Source organism: Myotis myotis, unplaced genomic scaffold, assembly GCF_014108235.1.
Source record: "Myotis myotis isolate mMyoMyo1 unplaced genomic scaffold, mMyoMyo1.p scaffold_m19_p_8, whole genome shotgun sequence".
Classification (NCBI taxonomy): Eukaryota; Metazoa; Chordata; class Mammalia; order Chiroptera; family Vespertilionidae; genus Myotis; species Myotis myotis.
The window spans coordinates 15,500,596-15,517,144 of record NW_023416390.1 but is presented as its reverse complement, the minus strand read 5'-3'; the positions used below and the strand labels follow the sequence as shown (position 1 = coordinate 15,517,144).

The 16,549-nt window shown below is 39.6% G+C and overlaps 1 protein-coding gene across 40 annotated transcripts in view; it reads right to left on the bottom strand.

Annotated features, from left to right (window-relative positions):
- Positions 1 to 16,549, bottom strand: part of MAP2 (microtubule associated protein 2) — a 243,421-nt gene that overhangs the window by 88,779 nt on the left and 138,093 nt on the right. Inside the window, exon 1 of one of the 40 annotated variants that reach the window (XM_036319743.1) lies at positions 940 to 961. The exons of the other annotated variants lie outside the window; for them this stretch is intronic. The gene's annotated coding sequence lies outside the window, so the exon portion shown is untranslated. Of the gene's footprint in view, positions 1 to 939; positions 962 to 16,549 lie in introns of those variants that run through there. 40 annotated transcript variants of the gene reach the window in all.

Below are 16,549 nucleotides of genomic sequence, written 5' to 3'. Positions count from 1 at the left end.
GCCACATGCGGCTCTTTGGCCCGAGTGTGGCTCTTCCACAAAATACCGACTTCTGCACATGGGCCACGAAGTTTCAATCGCACTGTACGTGCACGCCCGCACTTGGTATTTTGTGGAAGAGCCACACTCAAGGGGCCAAAGAGCTGCATGTGGCTCGCGAGCCACAGTTTGCTGACCACTGCCCTATACCATCAGCAGCACTGTGTATTATTTAGTTGTTTGTTTCTTGTCTTCCCCACCTTAACTAATCTGTAAACTCTAGAAAGGCAGGGCCATTTTCTTTGTGTTTACTGCTACACTCCCTGCCTGGTGGTACTTGTTCAATAACTATTCATCAAATGAATAAAAAATTAAGGTTAGGTACTACAGGAAATGGAAAAGTGTGCTGAGGCTTTAGTTTTGTGTACATGAACTCTTCTACTCCAAGCAGTGAATCACCTTATCTACCTGGCTTACTGTTTCCTTGATTTGAAAGTGGGTGGTTAGTAAAGGTTCAATGAATGAATATATGAAAGAATGATAACACTATTTCCCTAACCATTCTGACTATGATTTGATTAAATCAGATCTTTGAAAAACAACAAAAACTTTGGATATGGAAGCTAGAATCCTGGCGTATCACCTTCTGGCTGTAAAATATAGGGCAGACCTTCCAACTTTTTGCAGCTCCAGTATTATCACTAGGAAAAGAGAGATTATTAGTGAGATTTCCCTTACAGACTGCTGCAAGAATGAAATAAAACCATCTGTAGAAAAGTGCTTTGGCAATTGTGGAAAATCACGGTATGTCAATATTAGCCTTCAAATTGTGCTTCTTCACCAGGGGCACTACTGTATACCCTTGTGAAGAGACTATGTATTAACTTCAGCAAAGTTCATGCCAATGCATGCTTTCTTAGCTTCAACTCCTCTCTTCGGTTTTGCTTAGCAGCTAAATACCTTTTGTAAATTCTTAGGACATGGGATGGCTTTGAGAAGGATTGTGCCAGAGAAAGAAAGCATGTCGTTCGCTCATAGCCCCAAGTTCACCTGCTGGGCGCCATCTGTCAACCTGCAGGGAATACAGACATTTCATGGAAAAGGCATTTAGCTGAACCGGGTGACAGGGCACCAGGCTGTTTTTGAGGTCAATGTGAGCACTCACATTCCAGCTGTGGTCTAAAGAAGTCAGAATTCAGCTGACGGGGATGTTCTCTGCCTGAGCTCCCACACTCTGTGAGGATGACGTTCCTGTGTGCTGGAGAATTTGAAAAGGCGAGCACACAGAAAAGAGGACTCCATCAGAGAGAGGGAAACACACGCTGTGCTGCAGTCATCTGACCGGAAAAATGAAATTCTAGCAAATCTACTTTTAGCCCGAAGAGCTGAAGGCTCTAGCAGCAGAAGGACTTCATCAACTCACTGGGGAAGAGTTCACAATTAAGGGTGATCTCCAGCTGACTCAGGTCCTTCATCTTTTGCTGCATATTGTCCAGGAGGCAACAAGTGATAACTTAATTAGGGCAGTGAGGACTGAGCTAACGCCCACCCCTCCCCCTTCCGAAGGCGAATTGGAAATATCTCTGTTCCTCCCCAAGTTACTTTCTTAACAGTGGCAGCCAGCATTTTATTACCAAAGAATTTGCTAGTAGTGACCCATTTTAAGGAGTGACGATTTCTTAGTTGATGGAGAGTATTACTTGCTGGCTGAGAGGCTATATCAAAGTAAACACTAGCCTTGAAATATATCTGGATCTACTATTGTAATGCTCCCAGGTGTTCTGGAAATTCCATAACAATATTCTTGCATACATAATCCAATAATTCTCCCATTAGTAGCTTAGAAATATTAAGATACACAAGGATGTATCATTAAGTTTTCATCAAACCAAAGGGGAGGACTTGGCATAGAGAGATACTGATAACTAAAAATAAAATAAAATAAAAAAAGAAAGAAAGAAAGAAAAAAGCTTGCCTCCCTATCAAGAGGAGGCAAAGGAGGCGGCAGATGTCTGCTGGGGAGCCCTTTAAAATGTTTTCCGTTGCTTCTAATTATTCTGTCAGTAGCCATGGTGGCCATGCAATTCCCCTTCTTTGTGCTCTTTTCAGAATGGTACTCTATTATTATGCTTTATTTAATTGGCTTCAATTTAAGTACACAGCAGTGGGAACGGAGGAGGGAAGAGTGCAGAAATCAGCACAGGAGGGGCCCAGGGAGGAAGGGACAGAAGCCAGCATTGCAGGTCCCAAAAGGCTTTTACCTGAAGCTCCTAGTAGCCACTTCAGGTCTATAATCAAGCCACATGTGCCTGATTTATACAAAAACATATGAAAATGAGATTAAAATCTAAACTAAAAAACAACAATAACAACAACAAAAACAGCAAGTAAGCCAATGAAGTTGCAAATATTCCAGCTGCTCTAATTACTGTTGTTCCAAAGGCATGTGAGGGCTGTCGCCTTGCTTGGGCTCCTCTGGCCTCCCCTGGCCTCCCCTGGGACTAGTCAACCACCTTTGGTATTTGCAGGCACAGATGTTTGCTTCAGAGGTAGGGGTTTCACCCTCATACTCGGAGAATGGTTTTTAGAGCTACTCTGGGCCAATGAACAGTGTTTAAACAATTATTGCAACTTAAAAATGTATTATTTTGTGTGTGTGGCTCCCAGCAGTTACATCCCATTTGGGATCTTAGAGTGATCGAACCCCACACATGGGGCTACTCTCCCTCCCTCCCAGGACTGCCCCCATCTCTCTGGGATCTCCCAGCAATGAGGGCCAACAGCCTGCTCTGTGTGTGCCTCCTCCATTGAGTGACTGGCATTACTTCACTATCAGCAGGGGCTTCCACTTTAAGGATTTGGCAAGTACCTTCTTAGTGAGGGAGTACAGATCCTACAGTACAGTGCTTTTGTTTTGCTTTGCTTAATTTATTTATGATTTTAGTTTCTATCTCACATCTAACCTATTTTTTAAAAAATATATTTCTATTGATTTCAGAGGGGGAGGGAGAGGGAGCAAGAGATATAAACATCAATAATGAGAGAGAATCATTGATTGGCTGCCTCCTGCATGCCCCCTACTGAGGATCGAGCCTGCAACCCGGGCATGCACCCTGACCTCCTGGTTCATAGGTCAATGCTCAACCACTGAGCCACTCTGATCGGGCTATCCTATTTTTTAATGCAATACCAAACAGACTCATTCAGCTAAAAGCAAACTCATGCAGCTAAAGAAAAGAGGAGAAAAAATAGTTTAAAATACGAGACTGGGAGCCATTTCTGACTTTCTCTTTGCCTCATGTTTTTGGGGGCTCTACCTAGTTACCAGGAACTGCAAATATTTCCCCTGTGCACAGCAAATCTGCTTCAAGCCCTTAAACTACTCTCACTGGTTCTTTGAGAGTCTCCTAGTGATTACACTGGGGTTGGCAGTAGGATGATGAGACCCTGGTCTAACAGAAGTTAATTTCAGCGATCGCCTCAGAAATTGACTGAAAGCCATCACAATGAAGTATAGATGGATTCATGAGATCCCGATACAACTTTAACACTAAAATCTGGAATACAATTTCTACTAAATTATTCATTAAAAACACACACATAACTACTGCTAGAACAAAAGAGAAGAACCTTTAACTTCTGAAGAAAGTTACAAGCTTCTCTGTCCTTAAATAAAATTCCCTTTGAAACTTGTTCTAATATGATGTTTTTTTAATGCCTTAACGGAGCCCATGCACTATCCTCACAAAAGACATCTACTATTCATTCTGCACCATGTTCTCAAACACAGTATTGATCCTGGGTAGCATCATCTAATTGTCTCTAAAGTTTCAGTGTAATTATAAATGTCCAGTAACAGCCCATTCATTTAACAAATTATTTGCTATAGCTGCCTACTGAAAACACAGCTTCCAATGGGACCACAAGGAATAGCCATTTATATGCCAGCTGAGAAGCTCAGCCACAACAGACCCAGGGGAAATTTCTGGCTTCCGATTTCCCAGAGTATTGGTTTTGAGCATCATACAAATGAGTAGTCATTTTCTCTTAAATAATTAATTAATAATTACGATCCTTTTCCTCAAAAAGAAATAATCTGTGAAGATATTTTAAAAGAAATCATTATTATTGTAATTAAGCCTTCTTAAAAGTCCAGTTAAATTTCATAATCTGAAGACTTCATACATAACTGAAATTCAAACTTATTTTTTAAAATACAACTAGAGTAATAACAAAACGTGTTTTATTGTTACTCTCAAAATTGCAGGAATAGTTTATGTTATACTTACTAAATTGACAAAAGGTTTGATCTCTTTTCAAGTAAAAGTCTATAAAACAGAGATATTTGTTGGGATATTTTTAAATTGAATAATTTCATTGTTGGTGCCCAGTGAAAGTACTGAATGAAATGAAGCTTAATTCAAGTGCTATGGCACACATTTCAGAGCCATCTCTATGAGGCACAATTCTTATCAAAACTCATGTTTTAAAAAAAGCTCAACAGACCTATCTTCTAGCTCCTTTGTAGGTTACACAGAGATGTTTTCTCTTTTGACGTTTTTATTTCCTTTCTCTTTTTTTGGGAGGGGGGATAGGTACAAACTAGTTTTAGGGTCACTTTTTGGTTTTCCTTTATATCCTCTGCTTATTAAATTATACCTGGAAGCAATTTTCTCATTGTCACACTATTCCTGCCTGTAAAGTGTTACCTCTGGAAGCTTCTTTTAGAAAAGTGTCAGACAGCTGGGCTTAGCGAGAGGCTCATGTGTTATACTTTGTTCATTATAAATCTCTAATTGTGTTGATGACCATGGATTTTGATGGGTGCTGACTAGGGCTCATATAAAAAATATTTCTTACAATGGGGAACCAGTGAAGTGGTTAGAGTAAGAAGCTGCTCAACAGAGAGAAAGACAGACTTTAGAGCTAACCAGACCTCTGTGTAGCAAGTGATTCAATTTCATTGGGCCCTAATTTCTTCATCCATAAATTATAGATCATAATATCTACTTTCTTATAGAACAATTTGAAGGACTAGAGATAAGTTAGAGAAAGCTTCTTACAAGGGGTCTGACAAATACTCAGTGTTTGTCCCATGGTACTGGTATTGTTATACAACTCCATGAATTGGGTAGGGAAGGTTTGCCAAAAACATTCAAGAGCATTCCCATTTATTATGTTCTATAAGCACTTTCCAGACATGGGCGACATCACTACCATCTGGGATCCTGGTTAAAAATTCAGAGTCCTGGGTTCCAATCCAGGGATTCTGACTGCAGAGGTCTGGAGTAGGTCCGGGAATCTACCTCCTCACAAGCACTCCATATGAATCCTTAGACGGTAATCTGGGGATCACAGTTTGAGAAATAACTGCTATATAATATGTAATTAATCCTATTGATGTAATCCATCATTTTGACTGTCACTATATTAGTTTTTAAAAAAGAATATTATTCATAAGATCTTAGCTTAGTGATAACTGTTAGTTTAAATGTTGTTGTTTTAATTGTATAGGCTTAAACCTCCATCAGTGATACAAATAAGCCCAAGCATTTTTCCTAGTAATTTATGATTGTTCCTCTTCTCAGAAAAACTGGTCTTTAGCTTTTGTGTGTGTGTGATAAGCTTTTATTTTTTTAATATGTATAACTTTTATCGGAGAGAGAGATAGAAACATCAATGATGAGAGAGAATCACTGATCAGCTGCCCTGCAGATTGAGCCTGCAACCCGGGCATGTGCCCTGACCGAGAATCAAACTGTGACCTTCTGGTTCATAGGTTGACACTCAACCACTGAGCCACACCAACTGGGCTGTGATAAACTCTTCATAAAATTGAATGAAAACTCTGGATTTATGCCCATGAATATTTGACTTTTATTTGTACAAAAGCTGGGTCCCATTCACATATTGCCTTAGAGCCAAAGAACCTCAAGTTAAAAGCATTTTGGGCTCAAGAAATAGGTAGTAACCACTTGCAATTTAGAGAACTATTTCTATACTATTTAGATATTACAGGTCTAAGACATGGTTATTGTGCAATGGGTGAAATCGCCTTTATATATATTTATTGATTATTTCTCAAATAGCTTCGATTGCTTAGACTGTAGGAGGGTTGGGAATAGTTCTTTACAAAATTAAATAGGAGAAGTCTAATAAATAGCTGTTTATTCTATGACAATTAGACAAATTTCTATTTTGGATAGCAAGGAATCCAGTAATAGCAAACTTTAAATGCCATGGATTCTATCTACCACAAATTTTGGAAAAACAGATGCATTTCCCAGCAAGTTGTACCTTAATGTAGCTAAGCCCTGGGAGAGAAATGTAAGGCTTGCACATTTTCTTTTTGCTTGTATTACTAAATTAGTGACTGCCTATGGTTCACATAAGGTGAAAACGAAGAGTGATTGCTAATGCATATGGGGTTTCTTTGGGGGGGGGGGGTGATTAAAATGTTCTAAAATTAGATAGTGGAGATGGTTGTACAGCTCTGTGAATATACTAAAAATCCATGAATTGTATCAGGTAAAATGGTGAATTTTTGTATGTGAATTATATCTCAATATAGCTGTTACTAAAAAAAAAAAAAAATTTTTTTTAAATCAATGACCCACTGGTTATGTTAATTAATTCATGGTGTTAATACTAAAATCTAAGTTAATTTGGTAAATGTTAACTTTGTTTAGAATTTTAAATTTTCAAAAGGTTTAAGCCCAAGCAGTGAAAAAAAATAAATCTTCCTATAATGAATTAAAATGATTCAGAATATTCATTTTGACTATTTCATCATTTGCTACTATATATATTAGATACTGAATTATACCCTGTCTACTTAGACCCCGTTAAAAAAAAAATGCTGAAACAGTCTCCCTGACTTCAAGAGCTTATTTGGGATGGCAGTTAGTTATAGCACAAAGCCTGGGTTGAAAGCACAGGAGAAAAAGTACAGATCAAGAAAGATTCCGTTAAATTTCAATTATTCAGGAGAGCATAGTATTTAAGCAGAGGATGAGAGATAGGAGAAAAAACTGAGAAAGTAACAGAAACAAAAGCATAGAAGTAGCAGAGGATGGGTCCATGAGAACTGCCCAGTGTTTGGCACACAAGGAATTATGGCAGATAGAACTAGAAATATAGTTTGGGGCATAAGACAGAGGGCTTGGAATCCTAGTTGGAAGAAAATACATTTATGTTATTGTAACAGGGATTTCTTGGAGGTTTTAGATAAGATACAAGTCATCTGTGTTTTAGTGAGATTAATCTTTAATTGAAACGGATGAGCTCCTCAAACATATGCAAAACAAGTGTCTTGGGATAGGCCAATGGTAAGGTGGCTGGATGAGGAAAAGCTAGCAAGGGCAATAATGAAAAACAGGACAAGTCAGTATTGCAGAATTTAATAAAAACAAAGTTTCAAGGAGAGATGGGTGGCCACTAATAATACCTTTTTTCATATGTGTACAGTATTTAATCTTGGTCAGTCTTTTGATGTTTTATAACTTATCAGAGGTTTCACAGTCAGCCGTGGGTGGCAGATCAAGACTAAAATCAAGTTTTCAATATTATTTCTATTGCATCATTGCCATACCAAAGAGAGTCATTCAACATAAAAGCTAAGAGGCAACCATTCAATTATTTAACAAGATTAGCAAAGGCAATCTCTCAAAAAACATTTTCAGCAAGTGGTAGGGCGAAAAAGAAATCTAGTAAAATGCTAAGAAGAGAGTAGGACAGATAAGAAATGAGGCAATGAGTGGAGTGGGCATGTTAGAGGATTTCGGATAGCGAAGGGAATAAGAAGGCGATAGCTAGAAATATAAACAGGTTCAAGCAGTAAAGTAAAAGGGTACTAGACTGATTAGGATCCAATGATGGAACACACTACTGTATAAAACATCTACATGATATTACATGGAAGACTTGCAATGGCAGGGGGTGGGGGGGTCAGGGGGATCGGGGAATAATCTACCATATTTCAAAATCTGTTAGGTATGGAGTGACCCTGGGATAAAATTTTATATTATTGCTTTGCTAATTCATCTTAGTCAATGAAACAGTTGTTTCTCCCTGTATTTAAGCACATATTTCTTCAGATACTGGAATAAAAAAAGTATTAAATATTCAGAACATCCCTCAATTCTTTAAACTGTTGTAAATGTCAAATTGTATATAATGTTTATATAGTTCCTAACTCTTATTTGAAAGTAGAATTCCACCTACTTGGAAATGTACCATGGGTATGTATAGTATAACATAAGAAATATTTGTGAGTGGATGAGTTCTGTGAATATTTTCTTACTAGAGGCCCAGTGCACGAAATTCGTGCACTGGGTGGGGAGGTTCCCTCAGCCCAGCCTACACCCTCTTGCAGTCTGGGAGCCCTTGGGGAAATGGCCCGCTCCCCCATGGGGCATACTTAGCGCTACCGCGGAGGCAGGAGAGGCTCCTGCCACTGCCGCTGTGCTCACCAGCCATGGCTGAGCAGTGCTCCCCCTGTGGGAGCACAATGACCACCAGGGGGCAGCTCCTGCATTGAGTGTCTTCCCCCTGGTGGTCAGTGCATGTCATAGCAACCAGTTGTTCCGCCATTCAGTTGATTTGCATATTGGCCTTTTATTATATAGGGTACTAACTGGCAGATACTACTACTTTACTGATCATAAAAAAAACTTAAAAAAAATTTTAAGGTTAATAAATATTTCTGCTTGAGTTCAATATTAATACAATGGCAAATTATATATTTAATATTAATGCTCTAAGTTTACTGTGGTGTCCTCTTAAAATACAAATATCAGACCTTCTTTACCATGCTCACTTGAGTTAACATTTGACTTTTTGATGTTGTTATTCTTCCTTTAAATAGCAATTTAATTATACAGTTACTCAGCTCCAAAAAAGATAGCCTCATACCAGTAGATGCAAAAGTGAATGACTCACAGTCATGATCTCAACTTTCAAATGTCATAAATATTACATTCAAAATGATGTCATAAGCCCTAACCGGTTTGGCTCAGCAGATAGAGCGTCAGCCAAAGGGTCCTGGGTTCGATTCCGGTCAAGGGCACGTACCTTGATTGCAAGTTCCTCCCTAGCCCAAGCCTTGGTCAGGGCTCATGCAGGAGGCAACCAATTGATGTGTTTCTCTCAGATTGATGTTTCTCTCTGTGTCTTTCTCTCTCTCTTCCACTTTCCCTAAAAATCAATGAAAAAATATCCTTGGGTGAGGATTAACAAAAAACAAAACAAAATGAACAAAAACAAAAACACACACAAAAAAATGATGTCATCAAAACAAGGCGGGGATTTGTACAGATTTTCCTGAAGCTTCTCTATATATGTCCAACTTAATAGATTCTAAGTAACTAATATCTGATTAGATTGGGTTCACAAAATGAACCTCTCTCTCTCTCTCTCTCTCTCTGATTATGTTTAATATACTGTAACCATACAGTCTCATTCAGCCCTGAAATTTTTAGGGTTTCAGTAGGGCGGCCTTTAGATGTGGGCGTGTATTTCTGTCTGCAGAAGTATTCTGTTTTGGGGTTTGCTGACACGAACACTGTGTCTTTCCTATTTTCTTATACAGCATGCCTGGCAAGCTATAATTATCAGTATTCCTTTTACAGCAGGATAATTATTTGTTATTTTTGCTTAAGTAATAAAAGAACTGAACCGTGTTCTCCCCACAAACAAGACTCATGTGCACGGAGTAACCTGCCTGCCTGCACAATAGGGAAGATCCTCACTGCTCTCTGTGAGCAGGCTGCTACTGTAAGTCATTCCGGTGAAACTTCAAAGGCAATGTTAGGGTGAAATCCTTTACCAAAAGCTTCCAAGACAAAGCAAGACAGTCCATCACAAGTAGGAAGATCTCCCTTTTCTTACTTCCGATTATATTTTAATGGCTGATGTTTATAGCAGAGAACAATTGTATCATTAAAATGAATGTTGGTAAGATTCTTAAGACCAGGAGCAGAAATCTTTCTGCTGCAAGTTATAATTATGTAGATACGGCGCTGAACTCCCTGTATGACAGTCATTTTTTGTTAACTCAAGGGCCAAACTCCCAAAGTAGCTCATCTTGATTAGGGCAGATTAAAAGAGGGATTTGTACAGCGTTCTTGTTTCAAGGGCACTGGGTGCAAACTGAATGAATACCTCAGCGTCGGCCAGGAATACTACATTGAATCTATGATGAAACAAATGCAATCATTCTAAAAGTCTGTGCATCTTGCTTGCTCTCTACAGCCCCTCTTTGGTACCTCGCCTTAAATGCTGGACAGATCAGGGAATCTCAGAGGTAAATTAGTATAATTGAGTGAATGCACACAGTATGGAAAACAAAATCCTCCAGCAGCCACGGGACCTGCCACAGCTCAGCAAAGCAAAACCCTTAGCTGCCTGGAATGTGTAACACGTCCCCCCAGGCAAGTACACATTCCTCTGTCAGAAAAGCAGGACATCTGGGGCTTCACCTTGACATTATACAAACTTTTCTAAGTCTGTGTTTTTGCCACGTGAGCACACACAGCCCTTAGACAGTTAGGTCAACGTTGAAATCAATAACAGCAAGTGTGGGTCGTTCCACTGATGAAAAGATCAGGGCAGTTTACTGAAAAGAATGGTTCTCCTGCAGTGGTTCTCAACCTTCCTAATGCCGCGACCCTTTCATACAGTTCCTCATGTTGTGGTGACCCCCAATTTCATTGTTACAAATTGAACATAATTAAAGCATAGTGATTAATCACAAAAACAATCTGTAATTATATATGTGTTTTCTGATAGTCTTAGGCGACCCCTGTGAAAGGGTCCTTTGACTCCCAAAGGGGTCGCGACCCACAGGTTGAGAACCTCTGTTCTATAGCATTCTACTTATTCCAAATACCAAGGTTCTGTGATAAACATGCAAAACTGTGGCTACCCTATTATGTAGCCAAAGGTGGAGGATACAAAGAGATAAGAAGAGCTTAAGTAAGGATTAGAGTGGGGCTAACCCCCCCCCCCATATCTATTAGCACTGAGCCAAAGGAGCTATGTGCCAAAGCAGAAAAGCTTTGAAAATGCACCATTAAATGTTTACTCCGAGCCTGTTCCTCACGTCTACATAGAAGAAGTCCATGGAGCATCATTTGGCAGGATAGTGTTCCTGTACATCCAGTCAATTGTTTGTGCTAAGGCCAGCTTTTAAGTTTCTACATCCAATGAGACAAAAACTACAAAGGAGCATTGGAGGTGATGAGCTCTCTCTGTTGATTATCGATTAGTGTCATGGTCTTCTTAAGCATTTGTCATGGGCAACATGCTAATTAAAAAAAAAAAAAAGATAGCCATGCCATATTATAGTTTCCACATTGTACTTTAGCTAAATACACCAAGGGGTTTATTTTTCCCAGACACTTCTTGACTTCATGTCTGTGTGAACAGAGAATTCTATTTAAACAACTGTTATTGTCCCCCCACTGGAAGGCAGTTTAACTCCTAGCTGGAGTTGAATGAGAGAATGGTTATGCATAGCCAGTGGTCATCTTCCTTAAGGACATCTTGTCTTTCTTTGATTTTTAAGGTTAATCAGTTTCTATCGCAAATGCATTCAGGTCAAGCCACTGATTTTTGAACTTGAGATGTCTGATTGAGTCATTAGCCTCCTCCCTACAAGGGCTCTCAGAGAGATGTGGTCACCAGAGTATCTGTCACCAGTTGCTTCCTACTTCCAGAAAAGAGGGCAATAAGGTTTGCTAGTGAATTTCCAAAGTGTAATGTTAGCTTTAGAGAAGTGACACCAAGCCCCACAGGTAGCTCTTCACGTTTATGAAAACCCCATCAGAGAGTGAGTCCGGTTTTGAAGTGCTCAGAATCCACTGTGGTTCTTCCAAGAATCTCAGCCTTCATGGTTTTTTTCAGTTGTCAGGAGAGCTAGTTCCTGTTCTATGAGTTCATTAAAAGAAATTCCCAGTGTGAATACGTACCATTATTGGTAGTGGGTATTAATTATTAACACTAGTAGAAGTTTAGGGCTTATGTCTGTATTTGTCTTCCTATTTGCACTGGTTCTTCAAAGTGCTGGGATTCTGATCCAGTGAGTTTACAAAAGGCTCCATCCTGACAACTAAGGGAGGCCAGGTGAGGGTTTTGATAGAAGTTGGGAAGGAAAAAAATCTCTATCTGGATTATGGTTTGGTGTTGGACGGCCGGAAGTAGGCTATAGAGAAGACAGATCTTATTAGGCCAGCTGGGAGGACTGAGAACAGCTGGTTGCTCTGGAGGCAGAAAGAGATAGGAAAAGCTCAGGGAAATCTGCATTGCAGATAAGCCTCTTGGGAGACAGCTGAACTCTTAACATCTCCCCTAGCCAGTTTCTCTCCAGAGAGCATAGTGGCCCCAGGTGGTGTAATTTAGAATGTAAATAATTTCCCTGCCTTTCTGGTGACCTTGGGTGATTCAACACAATTGTATCTTTTGTCTTGCTGCTTTTCATCTGTCAATGTTTGTTCATTTCTGTGTGGGGTGAGTAGGAGGAGGGTGGGGGTGGAGTGGGCATTAAAGAAGAAAGGGACACATACAAATTGTGGAGGTTTTTCAATACCTCCTTTTATAGGTCTTACCTACCTTTTATTTAAAGTTAGGCTTTATCTTTATTAAACATATTACTCAGCTTCAAAACAACATAAAGAAAGAACTGAACACCTACCTTAACTATTAAAGAAGGGGGTGGGGAAATAGAAACTTGGAAAGTCATAATAACCATCGGCAATTATAGAGCTTCTGCTATGTAAATTATCTTCATTAACTCCCTCAATATCCTAATGAGGCTGATCTTATCATTCCTATTTTGTACAACTGAGGAATGATAAATTCCCAGTTTCTCACAGTAGATGGGGGCCAGAAACTAGATTTGAACCCAAGGGTACCTAACTTCAAAGAATACACTTATTCCACTACATTATAACCCAGCATTTGTTAAATGCCAGACATTCTGGTAACAAAAGGCCATAATGGCCATAGCCTCCAGACATTCCTGCTTCATTGGGATAAAGGCAATTGTAATAAATAGTTTTATAAATAGAGGCTGTTATCTTAAAAACATTTTTCTAAAAGACTTCATATTTTCTAGATGTGTTCCCAAATAGTAATTTAGAATTCTATAAAAAACAAACAAGAAAACCTAAAATTAAAGTGTAGTATATGATCACAAAAAAAGTAAATATCTGTGGGGGATGTAAGCTGAATACTCTGCATGATATTATGCTGATATTACACTGCATGACATTATATGTTGCTCTACATTTGTCAAGCCCACTGAATGTACACCAAGACTGAACCCTAAGGTAAACTATGTATGTTGGGTGATTAAGATGTGCCAATGTTCATCCCTGATGAAAAATGTACCATTTTGGTAGTGATACCATTATAATTTAACCTAGTTATTAATAACTGGAAAGGAACAAAGGGAAGGCCAAATACTATAGTCATTTGTGCAGCTTTGCCAGGAAGCTACAGTGTAAATGCATACCCAGTTAAGCCTGGGTGAAATAGGGAAGGTACTTGTCTGTCAGTCGTATCTGGGACCAGATCATTAGCCAGAGTAGGCATGGCCACTGCAAGTGCAGGAAGAGTTGAGATACTTAAACTCTTACACAAAGGAGTTTGCTCTCTTGCTTCGCTCTCTTGCTTCACGCTCTTGCCTCTTGGCATGGTGCACTTAACTTCTGGTTTCCCAGGGGCTCTCATGCTCCTGCGCTCCTGTGCCATAGACCAATTCCAGCATGTCATAATTTCAAGAGTTTCATCAAAAGGTTGTTGAGGCTTGGGGACTCAACAGGGTTGAGTCACACATATAGTCACCTTTTGGGAATGGCTAAAGGCATTTCCCCAAACCTGAATAGGAAACTGATTGTGGCTGCCAGGCAGTTAAAGGGCATCTTAATCTACATGTTATTGCCTCCTACTGGCCAAACACCTGAACAGCTGTAGGCTAATTCCCCCATTCTGACAATGGACTCTGTACCAAACCCTGACCCTTTGAAGTGTATATCTCTGCCTTGCCTTGGGACAAGTTGTGTTAATAAAAAGTATGGGGTCCTGGGGACGGGGAGAACCTAAGACCTTAGACTTAAGATCTTAGAACTTAGCTCCTTTAGCTAAGCTCCTCTGACCCCCAATGCCTTTCAAAATTATATTTCGTCTCCGGACTCTTTATTAGTCCCTGGATTCCTATGGCATCTACGCACAGCCCCTCCTCCAGATCCCTGAACCCTTCTAGATTCTGGGACAAGAACCCCGGCACTCCTGCATCTGCCCACATTGCTCACCACCACGTGGACCCCACACATCATGGACTAATGGACTGCAACTAGCCTAAAACTAAACCAGACCCAGTTCCAACACGGAATGGAAACAATGGACTCTGGCTTTGCTTCTAGCTCTACTGGATCCCCAACTGCACCTCTTCCAGGACTGGCTTAAGGGAAATGGGACTTCACAAATGCAGGGATGTAATTCCACACAAGTTAAAAACACTCATCTTCCCATGCCCGTCTCAGAAAATTCATTTTCTTAAGATACTGTAAGGACCCAACTCCCAGGACCCAGTGGGGAGAGGGCTACCTCACTTTCATCAATAACAGTAAGACATGCCGGTACTATGGCTAATCTCCAGGTTTACATTTATTTGTTACTCTCGTCTTATATGTAATGATAGCTTACATTTATAGTCTATTTTTCTAGCTTACCACAAGCATTCATATGTTCCATCTCAACACAAAATCAGTTATTATCTGTATTTTATATAAAAAGAGGGCAAAGGACAAAGAAGTAATTTTTCCATCTAGCTAGTAAATAGGAGAGGTAGAACAATATAATTAGTGCAAAAGAATGCAATGCAAACATATATTGATATTGATGTTATTGAAAATCATAGTGAAGAAAATTAAATATAGTCATTGACGGAAGAGTTACACATAATTCTTTCTCTAAATTATCATTAAAATGATTTTTTGAATGTTGGAAAAGAATGACCTAACAAAAATACTAAAGCTATTCTACAAGTAAAAATGCAGATGGGCTGAGACAGAAAGAGAAAAAAAGAAGAAGGAAACTGCTGGTAGGAGTACATCATTGAATAGCAACTTTCCCAAAGAAACCTGGAAAAACTCCAAACTTAAGAGTCATCAAGTAGAGTCCAAGGGGAGTGGAGGACCAATATCAAGGCAATTCATTCAGAACATATTCAGAACGGGGACCCTCTCTTCTTTGTCTCCCTTGCTACTATATTTTCGGCCGACAGGAGAAGATTTGCCCTCAAGGGTGAAAACAAGAACTAGTCTTTAGTGAAAGTTGGTGATCAGTTTTGAAACCTGGTCTAGTCTAGGCAAATGGGTGCAGAATTAAAACCCATGTGGAATTGTGAGCATCCTAACCTGCTCCCTTGTTGGTTCCATCCCCATGCTCCTCTGGATGGCTGCTTCCTGAGACTCTGCCAATTCCCAGGCCTGCGGTCACAGTGAGCGGGCACACAGATCCGCACCTCGCAGAGGAAACTTACAACAGCTGTCTACTATCTTCAGCCTAGTTTTTCATGTATAATAAAGCAACAACCCACAACAAAACACCAGCAGCTGAACAACAAAAACACAATCAAAATGCCTCCGGACATTTCCAAAAGACCCCTGGCAGAGGGAGCAAATTGCTCCTGGTTAAGAATAACTGGTATAGGGCTTAGTTTTTGGGTCAGATAGACCTGGCTTTTACTTCGAGCACCACCAATTACTAGCTATTTATCTTTGGAAAATATACTTAACTTCACTCAACCTCATCTCCTCTTCTGTGAAATGAAAAAAAAAAAAAATATTTTGCAAGGTTTTATCTTCCTCCTAGGCCTTCTTTCTTTTTAAACAAGCATGTGAGAAAATTTAGGTACCTGGTACATAATATGCATTAAATAAATGCGAGCTATTATTATTTTCATTTTCATTTTCATAATGATGATGAGGAAGAGCAGCAGAGAAGTCTGTGGAGTGGAGAGCGTGTGCCAAAGGTTAGCAAGGGATAAGAAGTCTGTGTATCCTTGAATGCTTGGGTGAGGAGGCTGGTTATGCTCCAGGATTGACTCTCCAATAAAACACTGTGATTATGGCCCAGCTGGCATGGCTTAGTGGTTGAGCGTCGACCTATGAACCAGGAGGTCACAGTTCAATTCCCGGTCAGGGCACATGCCCAGGTTGTGGGTTTGATCCCCAGTGTGTCAGCCAATCAATGATTCTTTCTCATCATTGATGTTTCTAGCTCTCTCTCCCTCTCCCTTCCTCTCTCTCTAAAAATCAATAAAAAACATATTTTAAAAAATAAAACATTGTGATGATGGAAATGTACTATAACACAGTATGTAATGTTCTATAAAAAGAATATGGCTATGGAGAACTTAAAATGTGGCTGGTACAATTAAGAAAATGAAATATTATTTTTTGTTTTAAAAAATTTAAACTTAAATAGCTACATAGGGCGAGGTGCTACCATATTTATTTACCAGCACAGCTCAAGGGGGTAAATGAGAATTACTGAGGGGAGAAAA